This window comes from Equus asinus, chromosome 23 (assembly GCF_041296235.1).
Source record: "Equus asinus isolate D_3611 breed Donkey chromosome 23, EquAss-T2T_v2, whole genome shotgun sequence".
In the NCBI taxonomy this organism is placed as follows: Eukaryota; Metazoa; Chordata; class Mammalia; order Perissodactyla; family Equidae; genus Equus; species Equus asinus.
In genome coordinates, this window is record NC_091812.1 from 25,492,193 (window position 1) to 25,507,963 (window position 15,771).

Here is a 15,771-nt window from a genome sequence, read left to right on the forward strand (position 1 = left end):
TTCCCTTTTACCCCTAATTTGAAATCTCAGTCATGATCATAGCATTTTGATCACTGCCTTCTCCTCAAACACTTCTGAACCCCTTGTCCCTTCCCCTTTCTCATGACCCCAAGAATTGCTTCTTCTTCTTTATTATTTCTGGATCAAGTATCTTTCTGACCAAGAATTTTTCTTCTTCTTGACCAAGGCCTGGTTGTATAAATTAAGTCAGTCAATGACTTAATAAGGTCTACTTCTACCAGCAAAACATAATACAAAATATTCCCACACTGACATCAAATATAGAGGCTTTCACTATAAAGGACATTTCCTCTGCATACCTAAGCTAAAAATCTTCCCCATTTCAATGCAACACTAGGAAGTTTGACAGTGAGCTTTCACATGCGAGTAGGGCTTATGGATGGCGGGTCATGTCAAGTCCTCTCAGGTAAAGTCTGGATCTTTCCCTTTACCCTGACATGACCCGCCATCCATAGCCCTACTCACATATGATAGCTCACTGTCAAACTTCCTAGTGTTTCAGTCTCATGCATGAGTGTTTAACTAGGTGGATTATTCAGAGATGGAAAGTGATCTGAAAGAAAAACAAACCTTAATAATATGACACATTATATATAACATGTAGTATAATTACATATTTAACATATAATATATCTGATTTATTACAATATTATATAATTATTATTTTTAAAGCAGAAAAAGAAATGGAGGCTATGTGGGAGGTAGTAAAAGTGGGTTTAATTGCTCATCTTTTATAGCACAATTTAAAGAAAAATCATAAATTTGTAAATCAACGAATAGTCTTAAATGTGAGCCTATTATTTAAAAGTATGGTGATAAGCACCAGACTAACTAAAAGGAGATAGAGTTAAAATGGTTACAATTTAGGAGTGGGCATGAGCGTGAGGGAGATGGGAGATAACGTAGTTTACATTTTATACCCTTCTGTACTATTTGGACTCTGCTACAAAAGAAAAAAAAATTACATATACTTATTTATGATTTCCAAAAAGTTAAACTAAGAAAAGCGTAATCACTTCAACTAAATTTTGTGTGACCTGATAACGAGTTTACACTTACTCGTCACGTGTCACGCTAGCTTTATTGCCAACTTGAAGTCTGACACTGAATTTGGCTTCACCCTCATTTGTGAAAGGTCATCAGCTCTGTGATATCTGCTACACAGGCTTTCCATGAGAAAGGAGAAGACACAGATTATTTCAGCAGCTGTGGGATAGTGGAAAGAGCACAGATCACGGATTCAGAAGTTTTGAATTCAAGCTTTGGCTCTCGTGTGCAGCACCCAATTTGTCACTTAATCTCTTCTAACTTCACTTTCTTTTGTGTAAAGCAAGTGTAATATCACTCAGAGTTGTTGACGGGATTAATGGAGGCAATAAATAGAAGAGTGTTTTTTACTATCAGTAATGAAATAATGTTTAATATAACAGCTTGCATGTCATTTGTTTTCCGTGTAACCTGCTTCTTGCAATCACTGCAGCTCTTTGGCGCTGCCTCTGATCTCTCCTGCTCTCAATACCAGCCTAACAAGCAGCTTTCTCAGCTCAACCGCAGCACTGTTATTCTTCCCGTTTCCAGCATAATACAAGGGAAATGACTGCTTTTCTTTTCTTAGACAGCCCACTTCACCCATGTGCAGAGAGAAAATTTGTTCTTTATCTCGTTACATTTTCAATCTAAATGATTCACATTACCTAGATGAAACCTTGCTATGAGGGCATGAAAGGTTCATTCCTTTCCCTTAGACAGAGAGCTGGCCACTGGTTTGAATTATTGACCGGGAATGGCTTTTAAGGGTCATCTAAACAGTAAGTCGTGAATTGTAGCCTCCTGGTCTGAGCCCAAAGGCTGGCTGTCTTCTTAAAAGTGGTTAAGTGGAAGTTATTGATGAGAGCTCGAGTGAGATTTGACATCAGGCTTTAATTATACCTTGAAAGGCAAGCAAAATGGAAAATGAAGGCTAATTCAATTGAATACTTGATCACTAAGCAATAATCACAACAAAAAAATGTATTTCCATTTCACCCAAGTGCTGCCCACATGGAAGATTAGTATCAGTAATTAGATTTATGCTACTCTTCTTAAGATATTTTATTTGGTCCAAGAGAGGAATGCTTTATTCAACCTATTTGAAAATGTGTTTGCATGGACGTGCAGGCCTGGGATTTCCTTAAAATGTAGACGAATGGGTCTAAAATGCCTACATTGTTTCAACCCTCCTGAAACCATTAATCTACAGTTCCTAGTTGGCACTGTCTATATTAGAAATAGAATGCAAAACAGAGAGACGCCACCAGCCAAAAAATCATATTTAGAATGATTTTACCTAAGACCACAATTACCAAACACGTTAATGGTATATTAAAATATACTTAACACATTTATACAAAATTTTTGACTGTCTAGTCTTTGCATTTTACTCATTGAAACACATAAGTGTGGGCAGCTTGTTTGCAGTCTCTGTCATTCTCCTGCCAAATGGAGCTACTTATATCAAATATAGAAATGTTGTCTTGACATCCACAGAATTTAAGAAACTCTTGCAAGATTGCCACAAATTTACTACGTTGAACCATATGATATGGCCAATATTCAACCACTTTTTACCTATAAATATGGTAGTGTTACATGGTTCTATCTAGTAGACATAGTCAAATTGTGAATCAGATTTCTATAATTCTTGCATAATGAGTACTAGTCAAGGTCTCCATGAGCATTGTGACCATTGCTCAGGGAAGCACTTCTTGGTTGAAGAAACTCAGTGGCATTTATCTTTGACTATTAAAGATGAACATTATAAAGCTGTGTTAATTCATGTGGCTGTTCCCTTCTGCTACAACAATTTCAAATGAAAAAGCATTGATACTAAAAAACATTTAACAGTACTTATCTCTTTGGATATAGGTAGATTTTTCTTCTTTATATTTTGCCATATTTTTCAAATTTCTACAATGAATAAGTATTTTAAAATCAGAAATATGTTGTTTTTAAGAATTAAAGATGGTTGAATTTTAAATATCACATTAAAATCTGAAGAGAGCAAGTTGTATAATAAATAGGCCTATTCCTTCAAACAAAACACCTACGAATAATTCTGAAAAATGACTTGTTTATTACCACCACCACCCCAATTCCTCCTCCTGTTGACAAGTAGTCAGGGTAGTTGACACTTCCAGTTTCACTTGAGCTGATTTGTGACACTTATTAGTCAACCAATTTAGGAGCACAACGTGCTTTGGTGGTCTAATGCCACCTCTGGTCACATATTAACCTCATTTTGGCTTAAATGCTCCATTTAAATGGGAAACCCCATCCAGCTGGCGGGGGAATAGCACTTGCTTTAAATTGGATATTATTCTGAATTACAGTCAACTCTGTAATTCAATGTGATGTGGCTGCTAAAAAGCCAAGGATCTTAGACTGCATTAATAAAAGTGTAATTTCTGGTTTATGGGAAGTAATCGTCTTTCTATATTCTGATCAAGCCACAGCTGGAGTATTATGTTCAATCACAGGTCAACATTTTAAGGACCATGGCAAATTAGACTATGACCAGGAGAGGGAATCAGGATGAGGAAGGGTCTGAAAGCCGCTGTCGTTTCTGAGGAACAGGCAATGGTAAGCAGACTAGATGGTACAGACGACACAATAGCTGTCTGTACTAATCAAACAGGTTGCATATTTGAACTGGCAGAATGTAAATAAGAGATAGAATTCTGCTTTGTTCAGAAGCAACATGAATATGGTTTTTTTTATGAAGGTGAGAGGATATTAAAATGAAGCTTGTTTTTAATCTCCCTTTTGACTGAGATCACAAAAGCTGGGAATAAACCACTAAGTGACAACTATTTCCACATTCCAAAGTGAGGTGCCTGACCATCTGAACTCGACTTGCAAAGGAGGTGACCCAACGCAGCTTGACGAGCCTAATACCAATCGAAGGATATAAAAGGGTGAATATCATAGAGTCTGAGAGCAGAAGTTTTTTTTAAGAGAGAGAGGAGGAGTTATTGGGGTGCAGTGGTATTTGCCTACCTTGCAGGAAGGGGTGCCAACCTTGCAGAGGAAGCAGAGTGAGACAGGTGGAAGCACTTGGAGAACTTGATTTGTGTCTCTGGAGTATCAGGATCACAGAGACTGGTGCCAGACCCACGTCAGCAAAAGCTCAAATATGGTAACTATGGCTGGTTAGTCACTCTAACTTCAGACAATAGAGGAGTTGCACTAGCCTACACTTGGTCTTCTAAGTAGAAGTTGCATGGCGTGTGTGCTGCACAAACATGCTTGATGGAGATGGCAAGTAGAGACTCTGATCCTCAAGAGTGGGTCCACATCTGCCCACTCAAAAGGGTGCACTTTTCTTTGCACAAAGGCACTGGTGACTTGCCAAGCCATGTGCTCTGTAAGGCTGCATCTTTCTAGAGGGTCACCTTTTCTAATTCGTAGAAAGGTACCATACAGGCTAGAGGAAGCTCTAGCAGAAAGATAGTTTTCTCATGGACCAGATGTGGGCCTCGCAGAAGAGAAAGTCAGCTTGGACTCATCTTAAAACGAATTTGTCCAGGATAGCCACCTAGTGAGGAGGTGAGACTCTAGGAGAGGACCTGAGTTAGTTCAATCATCAGATATCTGGAGAGTTGTGAATGGTCAACTAGAGAAAATACCTTCTGTGCTAAGGGAAGTGCAAGTAAGAAACTCCTAGTAATAGTACAAACTCTAAATACTTGGCGGAAGCCCAACTTAAGAGAAAAAAATCAGCTTAAATACTCTCCAAACAAACCATCAATACTAAACCATGATAGTACCTCTTAGGCAAGAACTTTCCTGCACTTTTCTGCTTCTCCTTCCGCTGGATCCAATTCCAAAAGTGTCAGCTGGAGTTGGGGGAGAGGAGAAATTCAAGTTGGAGAAAGAAAGAAAAAAGCAGACGGTTCCTCTTGTCCCTGTTGAAGGATATCAGAGCCCGGGGCAGCCAAGAAAATGGGGGACTGGAGGAGCGTTAATTTCAGAATTTTGATTATTGCTTAAAAATAGATATTTAACTACTGAAATGAGGCTTTTAGTGACCAATAATAACCAGAGGGTGTTTTTATTTCTACAAGTCACCAAAAAAATTACAGGAGCTATCTGAAATGTCATCCAAGTAGTAAAAGAAGAACTGGCTTCATGGCACAGGTTGAAAGGCCAGAGGCAGGAAGGAAGAATAAAGCTGTGTCGCTTACCTCTGTGGCGTTTCACAGTAGATTCTCTCTCGCTCTCTCTCTCTTGCACACATACACTCCATGTAAAAGGCATAAAGGCATAGATTTTATAGCAAAATAAGCAATCTCCACCTTTAGACTGCCTATCAACAAAATGGGCTGCCTCAAAATATTCCCCCTCCGTCAGTGAAACTTGGGAAGACAAATGCCAGGGATTGTAGATCTCTGAGGATGCCACCATCTCTGTTTCTATGGCGCAGTGAGAGTCCACGCTAATGGAAGAGAGACCGGGAAGAGACAACCTAGGAAAACTATGAATCCCCAGCTCCACAGTAGTGCTTTTTATTCTTGAAAGCCAGGAGACTCTCAAGACACCGAGTGTTCAGTTGTCTCTCCTATCCTAGGTGCCTTCTGAGTACAGATATATTCTCCTTACCCTAGAGTGTGGTCATTCAGGGCAGAGTGTCAGACTCCGAGTAACAATGCATAATCAAACTCACGGATAATTGAGATGTGACCCTAACTTATGACAATTTAATGAATTCAATTACATGAAGGTTTTTAAACAATTAAACTTACTAACTGCCATGTTGGCCCAACTAATTTCAGAATCATTTTCTTTGTTCTAACCTCTAACCTCTTCATTCAGCCTTTAGATTTGCCTGACCAATGTCATTTTCTAGGATTGAACTTTGGTAGATAATAGCCTTCTAACTCAGAGTCCCTAAACTGGAGGGAAGGAGAAAAAGACTTTACAAACTTTTTGTTTGGGTTGCATGGGGGTGTAGGGGTAAAAAAGCAGAGAAATAGATACAGACATGGATGATTACAGACTTGGTTCTGATAAATGTCCCTCCTGCCTGAACTGAGCACTTGCATCCATATGTTTTTATTTCTGATCTCCTGTAATGTTGCCAGGAGATAGAGAGCTATCAACCTAATTAGGATGGCAAAGATTTAGGCGTGAGACCCGAAATAAATTAAGCCATGATGAAATAGGAATTCGTTTATTCAATTTCATTCATTCAATAAATGTTCATTGGACACTTATTCCTTGGCAAGTACTGTGCTAGTCACTGGGGATAAATTCATGAGTGAAACAGATGCAAATCCTCCTATTATAGAGCGTACAGTACAACTGAGATTACAGCATCAAACAAGGAATTACAGGTGTGACGAGGATAACAAGGGTAATAATGGCTTATAATAAAATTAGATATCACTGAAAAACTGGTATGATTCAAACCTGTAACAACATTGGATACAGATATGATATGCAGAGAGAGAGAGAGAGTGAGGAGATTGGCTAATGAGCCACTCTCCTACGTATAGCCTGATTGGACCAGTTTGGCAAGCCTCTGAAGAAGCGATACAGGATCAGTGCTGAAGTTCATCAGTGAGGTCCACTCCTTTACCACACATCTGTGTTTTACTTTATCAAGGCAAGTTCAGGGAAACATTACAACATGTATTGAGGTACCTGAGAGGCAGTCTGTCCTTTCCCTGGAAATCTTTCTTGCTGCGAACGCTCATCCGTCCTCACAAAGCAGTGAGTGAGGACAGAGGTCAAAGACCTTTGCTCTCCTTGTGTTGTGCTGTCTTAGGCAGCTTGGGGTGTCATCACAAAACACCATAGACTGGGTGGCTTCAACAACAGACAGTTATTTTCTTACAGTTCTGGAGACTGGCAGTCTGAGTTGAGGGTGCCAGTGTGGTCAAGTTCTGGTGAGGACCTCTTCCTGGTTTGCAGATATGTCCTCACATGACACAGAGAGAGAGCTGCGGTGTCTCTTCCTCTTTTTCTAAGAGCATCATCCCTATTAGATTAGGGCCCCATCCTTATGACCTCATTTAACCTTTATCACTTCCTCCCAGGCTCTATCTCCAAATACAGTCATATTGATGGTTAGGACTTCAATATTTGAATTTGGGGGATGAGACATAATTCAGTCCATAGCATTTATGAAAAACGGAACAAAAATATACGGCCTAGAATTTTCTGAAAATGAACCCAGATAAACAAGCATTAATTAAAACCAAAAGAAACAAGTGTCATTGCCTTGCCCTGAGAGTGGGGCTGGGGAACTGCTCAAGTAATCCCTTTGTGGCAACAAAAACAGAAGCCTTGGGCCCAAAGTAAAAGTCTGTCCAAATACTCCAGCTCTTATTAATCACAGTGTCTTTTTGGTGGGAGCATAAGGTGGAGGGTGGAATCCAGGTGTAGCATCTCCACGGAACCTACCAGACTGACCTCATTGCAAAGGCCTAGCATGCACAGTTCACCCCATCTCCTGCATGATTACTAGTGAACTGTGAGCTACAACAGATTTTCTCTTCGATAATAAGAGCAGAGGATGAAGACGTCTGCTTTTAAGTATGATCAGTGTGTAACAAAGCACTTCATTTCCCTGGGAAGCTAGAGTCATTAATAAGAGTAATGAACTAGGGAGCAGGCACAATTTAAGGAAGGTGGCTGTCCATCTCTCCATCGTGCCAAAAAGCCACTCTGTCGCTTTTGTGACTGGTTGATGCTGGTGTGCACTAGACTGGGAATATACAAAGCAAGAGAGAGACTAAGAAAGGTTTAAGGAGGGTGATAATTGATTAATCTGCAAGGAGACAATGCAACACTTGGAGGTCAAATCAAGAATTCATCAAGCATGCTTTTTAAATGGTTTCTTTTCTAAAAACTGAGTGATATAAACAATACTGCTACAATGATCAACAGCAAAAAAGAAACAAATTACTTCCAATCTTGCAATTATAGCAGATCAATTCAATGTCTCCTTCTCTCCTTGTCCATTTGAACAAGGAAATGTCATATGTCCTGGAGCATAAGTTTTGGGACTGGCAAAGTAAAGGACTTCTGTGCACTGGGAAATGATGTAATAAAGAAAGATGACATTGGATAGTGGACCTACTGTAGCTTAGTGGAACCATGTGCAAGACTGACTTCAACTTATTTTAAACCTTGAGAAATTACTGTCAGGCAAGTAACTCTGACCTCAGTCACTACTGTGCTTGTGACAGTGCATAAATACCTACTGGAGCGCCAGCTGTTTAGCCATATGTCCCAGGGTCACCATCATGCTTCTGCAATTTTAAAGGACTTCACCATGCTTCAATTAATCCGTGTTTCACAGCAACACCAAATGGTGATGAGAGAAACAACAGCAACATAACATGTGATCCTCTGGATGATTAGACTTACTAGTTTGCTTGTGGGGTTCTTTTTCCCTCCAGCTTTATTGAGATATAATTGACATACAAGATTGTGTAAGTGTAAGGTGTACATCTTGATGATTTGATACACTTAAATATTGTAAAATGATAACCACAGTAAGCTTATTTAACACCTCTATCACCTCATATAATTACCATTTCTTTTTTTGTGGTGAGAACATTTAAGATTTACTCTCTTAGCAGATTCCAAGTATATAATACAGTATTGTTAAGTATAGTTATCATGCTGTATGTTAAGTCCTCTTAGCAGATTCCAAGTATATAATACAGTATTGTTAAGTATAGTTATCATGCTGTATGTTAAGTCCCCAGAATTTATTCATCTAAAATCTGTACCCTTTGACTGACACCTGTTCATTTCCCCCACATCCCCTTCCCCAGCCCCTTGCAACCACCATTTTGCTCTGTTTCTATGAGTTTGCCTGTTTTAGAATCCACATATAAATGAGATCATACAGAATTTGTCTTTCTCTGTGTGACTTATCTCATTTAGCATAATGCCCTCAAGGTCCATCCATAATGTCACAAATATCAGGATTTCATTCTATCTCATGGCTGACTATTATTCCATTTTGTGTGTGTACATATATACCCCACATCTTCTTTACCCATTCATCCATAGATGGACACTTAGGTTGTTTCCATGTCTTGGCTACTGTGAATAATGATGCAATGAACCTGGGAGTGTAGACATCTCTTTGAGTTCTTTATGTCATCTCCTTTGGATATATACCCAGAAGTGGAATTGCTGGATCATATGGTAATTCCGTTTTTAATTTTTTGAGGAATCTTCATAATGTTTTCCATAGTGGCTGTATCAATTTACATTCCCATCAGGAATACACAAGTGTTCCCTTTTTTCCATATTGTTGCTAACACTTGCTATCTCTTGTCTTTTTGATAAGAGCCATTCTAAAATGTGTGAGGTGATATCTCATTGTGGTTTGATTTGCATTTCCCTGATGATTAGTGACGTAGAGAAACTTTTCATGTACCTGTTGGCTATTCGTGTCTTTTTTTTTGAACACTGTCTATTCAGGACCTCTGCCTATTTTTTAATTAGATTGTTTGGCTTTTGCTATTGAGTTGTATGAGTTCCTTATATATTTTGGGATCTAACCCCTATCAGATATTATTTGCAAATATTTTCTCCTATTCAGTAGGTTGCCTTTTCATTTTGTTGATTGTTTCTTTTCCTGTGCAGAAGCTTTTTAGTTTGATGTCATCCCACTTATTTACTTTTGCTTTTATTGCTTATGCTTTTGGTGTCCTATCCAACAAAAAGAAAGAAAGAAAGAAGGAAAAATCATTGCCAAGATAAATGTCAAGGAGTTTTTCCCCTATGTTTTCTTCTAGGAGTTTTACAGTTCCTTATGTTTATGTCTTTAATCCTTTTCAAGTTGAGCAGTATAAGATAGGGGTCCTATTTCATTCTTCTGCATGTGATTATCCAGTTTTCCCAATATCATTTCTTATGCAGTTTATCCTTTCCCACTGAGTATTCTCGGCTCTTGTCAAATATTAGTCAGCCGTAGTTGGAGAGTTTGTTTCTGGGGCCTCAATTCTGTCCTACTGGTCTATGTGCCTATTTCTAAGCCAGTACCATACTGTTTTGATTAATACAGTTTTAGAATATCATTAGAAATCAGGAAGTGTGATGCTCCCAGCTTTATTCTCAGGATTGCTTGGGTTATCAGGGTCTTTTTTAGTTCCACATGAATTTTAGGATTGTTTATTCTATTTCTGTGAAAAATATCATTGGGATTTTGATAAGGATTGCATTGAATCTTTAGATGGCTTTGGGTATTATAGACATTTTAACAATAGTACTTCTGATCCATGAACATGGGATGTCTTTCCATTTATTTGTATCTTCTTCAATTTCTTTCACCAAAATCCTATCATTGTCAGTGTACAGATCTTTCAACTCTTTGGTTAAATTTATTACCAAGTATTTTATTGTTTTGATGCTATTGTGAATGAGATTGTTTTCTTTACTTCTTTTTCAGATATTTCACTGTTAGTATATAGAAATGGTTAAGAGCTGACTGCCAGCCACAACTAGAAGCATCTACAACTGAAAATACACAACTATGTGCTGGGGAGATTTGGGGAGAGAAAAAAAAGTAGAAAAAAAAAGAGCGGACTGCCTGGGTTTGACTTCTGTCTCTGTTTATCCTCTCTCTTCCTTAGTTTCCTTCTCTGTGAAACAAGAAAAGGACTGATTTCTGTATGTTGATTTTGTATCCTGCAACTTTACTGAATTTATTGATTACTTCTAAAAGTTTTTTGGCAATGTATTTAGGATTTTCTATATATAAGATCATATCATCTGCAAACAGAGATAATATTACTTCTTCCATTCAAATTCGAATGGCTTTTACTTCTTTTCTTGCCTAATTACTCTAGCTAGGACTTCCAGTACTATGTTGAATAGGAGTGGTGAGTGTGGGCACTCTTGTCTTGTTCCTGATCTTAGAGGGAAAGCTTTCAACCTTTTATCATTGAGTAAGATGTTGGCTGTGGGCTTGTCATATACAGCCTTTATAATGTTGAGGTATTTTCCTTCTATACCCAATTTGTCGAGAGTCTTTATCGTGAAAGGATGTTGTATTTTGTCAAATGATTTTCTGCACTCAAGTCACCATGATTTCTTTCCTAGAAAACTGAAAAAGCTTCCTAACTGGTCTCCCATGTTCTTTTGCTTGCCTATCTTCTGTTTTCAGTAGTGTGCCGGTAAATGTTTAATGGAGAGGAAAAACCTTGACTTGTAGCATTTGCCAATTTCCATGGTATAAATATTCCCCCTATGGCCAATTTCAAGAATGACCGTGTTCAGCAAAAGGTTAGCAAAATTCCTGAAAATTTAAGAATAGACTCTTTGAGTCTGTGAGGCCAGCTCTAGCACACCACCGTCCACTCTCCAAAGAACACTGAAAGAGATTTTTGCAAAATGTAGACCAGAATGACATCATTCCCTGTTCTCAACTCTGCCATGTCTTCCTATCACTTAGGATAAAATCTAAGTCCTTATCTCTGCCTTACAGAGCTCTTGGGTTTTTCTCCCTCCCAATCTTATTTGTCATTCTGATTTCAGCTTAAATATCTCCTCAGAGGAGCCTCGACTCACCACTCTATCTAAAGTAGTCCCCTAATAAATTCTGTATCACATCATTCCAGTTTTATTCTGTACATAAAATGCATGCTATCTGATATCTTCCTTATTTATTTATCTACCATCTAAGTCCCTCACTATAATTGCCAAGAGTGCAGTGAACTTGTTTGTTTTATGTATCTCTGAAACCCCAGTGCCTGGCATTCCTCTTTTTGTTGTCATTGTTGCAAGTTCCAACTAGATCCTCCTTTTGAGATTTCTCCTTAGTAAAGTCTGGGCCTAAACTTGTGATCTAGTCCTTGTACTCACTTGCAAAGTACTGCTAGAGAAAACCACATGTAACCATACAGGCTGATTCTGCTGAAGATGCCTTTGTGTTAACTAGGCATCATTTATGTAAAACACAAAACTATGTGACAAGTGTTCTGTGCAAGTTCACAGGAGATTACAGTGTCAGGATCAAGCAAAGCTAAATCTGAATCCTATCTCTACCATTTACTAACTGTGACGTCTTAGGCAACTTACTCATTAAGACTGAGCTTTAGTCTCCTATTCTTAGTTTCCTACAGAAACTGGTTTGAAATTTTCAAGACAAATGTAATTACTTGTTTTCCTTTCTTTTCTTCTTCTTCTTCTTTTTTTTTTTTAATATCAGGCAATAATATTTAAGACTGTATCTCTGGCAGTCAGTTTAAGAGTCAGCTGCATTACTAACCAGATGTGTTACCTTATATGTTTTTAGGGATGTGAATGATAAAAAGACTATATTAGACTTTTTTCATTTTCTCTGTATGTGTCATATCCACTTAATCAGATTTCTATGTGAATTTTATGTTAATGTTTTCTAAACAAAATATTGATGTATCAATTCAACTTTGCATTCTAATTCAATGATTTCTGTTTTATCAAATTCTCTTTAGATAAGTTTACTATTTTTTAAAATAACTTCTTGAATTGAGTGTTTTAATCACTTAACACTTTATTTTCAAATAATGAAAACACTTAAAGCTATGCATTTTTCTTTCTTTGCCGTTTTGGTCACATCTCATACATTTTGATGCGTAGAATTTAAATTTATTTTTCTAAAAGTATGTATTTCTAAATTCAATTTCTTTTTGCCCCAATAGTTGTTTAAAATTGTTTGTTTTATTTTAAAAGATTCACTTTTGGTGTTTTATTAGTTTAAACTTTTTTTTGTTTATTTCGAATTTAAAATTTTTTAAAGACCTATACATGTCTTGGTGGCCTAGTGTATGATTAATTTTGAAATGTTTATAGAATCTTGAAAAAAATATGTAGTCTCACTAGGTACAAATGTGTGTGTGTGTGTGTATGTGACAGTGCAGATACAAAATTGTTACTCAATTTTTTAACTCCATTAAAATCTCCTGTAAGAGCTGGCCACATGGCTGAGTGGTTAAGTTCGCACGCTCTGCTTCGGCAGCCCAAGGTTTCATGGGTTCGGATCCTGGGCACGAATATGGCACAGCTCATCAGGTCGTGTTGAGGCGGCATCTCACATGCCACAACTAGAAGAACCCACAACTAAAATATACAACTTGTACTGGGGGAATTTGGGGAGAAAAAGCAGAAAACAAACAAAAAAAAGAAGATTGGCAATAGTTGTTAGCTCAGGTGTCAATCTTTAAAAAAAAATACAGTCTTATCCTATATAAAGCTAATTAACAAAGTAAAAAATGATTATCCTCTAAATAAAATGAGGGATTTACCAATTTTTATTTCTGTCTGCAAACTTTCCTTCCTTTTCATAATCTGTATTAAAATAAATAAAATCTGGAGTTAGAATCTAATTATAGTTTCAAATTATTTTTCCATACATATGTGTTCTCTTAAGACTGATTTTGAAATTAAAACCATATTTATAATTTTTAATCTTAATTCTATTTTAACTGGCTTTACTCCTCACCAGACAAATTTTTATCAATGTTGATTCTTCTCTTAGTCAATTGTTTTTCATTTATACATTATTATTTCACAAATCTTTCAGGGGTGGGTATAGAGTATACCCACCTCTCTCTGCCCCACCCATTTCTAAGAATCTTTCTCTTTCCCTTATACATGAACAACTACTTGGTTTGGTAAGAATCTTGGGGTTGGTATTGATGCTAGAAAAAAACAGTGCATTCTGCCCTTGTAGAAAGTATTTTCTTTGCATTGGGAAGACAGCCACCCCTTTTTCTGGATAGTATGAATGACAGATCTTGCCTTTTGAATTCCAGGAATAGGCAGTCTCTAAATAATGAAAGATCTCCTTGTTGTCTTTCAAGATAGCAACTATGCAGCAGAAGCCACCAATGATGTGTCCGTTCCATTCCATTGACCTAGTTGTATGTGGGCATCCCTCCTGCAGTAGGTTTGCTGTTCCTCTCAGTTGGAAGAGTGTTGCAAATTTTATCTTTTTTTCCTGTGTTTTTAAGGGTGCTTCATTTAGAATTTCAGAGATACTGCACCAACAATTGATAACCTGGTGCTATTTTTCAAGACATAGTTTTAGCCATCTTTGAATCCTGGTTGTCCAGCAGAGCACCTGTGTCCAGGAGAAGCTTCACTTCCCCGGCCCCCTCTTCAAGCTTCAGAGGATAAGAAAGCACCTGGGGTCCTAGGCCTGAGCCAGCTGGGGAAAGTGTCCAACTACTAGACGAAGACTATATTTAGAAATGTTTCCTGGTCAATTAAACCAGAATCTTTGCATTGGAGTCAACGTTAGGAGCTTGAAATAGTAAAAACAAACTTGAAGATCAAAGGGGCTGTTACATGTTCATAGGAGGTTGGATTAAAAACCGGATAAGAAACTATTTACTTAAGAGCAGACTGGAAACAAGCAAGTTCTGGGTAGTCCAGAATTACTGCCACAAATGTAATGTTGGAGCACCCTCATCTTAACTTGATTAGTCAGTGCATAGCTAGTGAGCAGTACAGTAGTATTTTCAAGTGCAGAGGTAGAGAGAAATACCTGGCCTATGGTAGTAGTCCAGTATCTCAGCTCAAGTTTTCAAAAAGCAGACCCTGAGATGAGAGCACCTGTGCCAGTGGTTTGTTAAGAAAGTGGTCCCGAGAGATTTCAGTGGGGAAGTGGTGCGACTGGACAGGGAGAGAAGACAAGACGTCATATAATTCGGGATAATTTCCAGACCCAGCCTAATTCCACAAGAAGATCTGAACATCGATGATGTCACAGAGTTTGTCTTGCCTCAAGGCAAGAAGATGGACTTTCAAACGTGACATTAGTCAGTCATTTGGCTACAGGCTGCCCTTGAAGGGTTGTAAATTCCAAGGCACTTCCAGCTGTGTCTGAGAGAAGGTGTTCCACTGACCCAAGGGTAACTTTGGCAGAAGTTTGCAGGTACAAGGAGCTTTTAGTAAAGCGGCAGAGTTTGGAGGATGGGTGTAAGGAACAAGTAAAAGGAATCTGTAGGCCTCTGGGATAATACAGGGAGCACACTCTTTGACATCGAAATTAAAAGGATCTTTTCGAATACCATGCCTTCTCAGACAAGGGAAACAAAAGAAAAAATAAACAAGTGGGTGTTCATCAGACTAATGAGTTTCTGCAAGGCAAAAGAAACTAGGATCAAACCTAAAAGCCAACCCACCAACTGGGAGAAAATTTTTGCAAATCATATATCCAATAAGGGGTTAATCTCCATAATATATAAGGAACTCACACAACTGAACAACAAAAATCAAACAGCCTGATCAAAAAATGGGCAGAAGATATGAACATTTTTCCAAAGAAGATATACAGATGGCCAATAAACACATGAAAAGATGTTCAACATCACTAATCATCAGGAAAATGCAAATCAAAACTACACTGAGATACCACCTTACACTTGTTAAAATGGCTATAATCACTAAGACTAAAAATAACAAATGTGGGAGAGGATGTGGAGAGAAGGGAATGTTGATACACTGCTGGTGGGAATGCAAACTGGTGCAGCCACTATGGAAAACAATATAGAGATTCCTCAGAAAACTAAAAATAGAACTACCTATGACCCAGCTATCCCACTACTGGGTATCTAGCCAAACGACTTGAAATCAACAATCCAAAGTAGCATATGCACCCCTATGTTCATTGCAGCACTATTCACAATACCCAACACATGGAAACAGTTCAAGTGCCCATCAACTGATGACTGGATAAAGAAGATGTGGTATACATATATA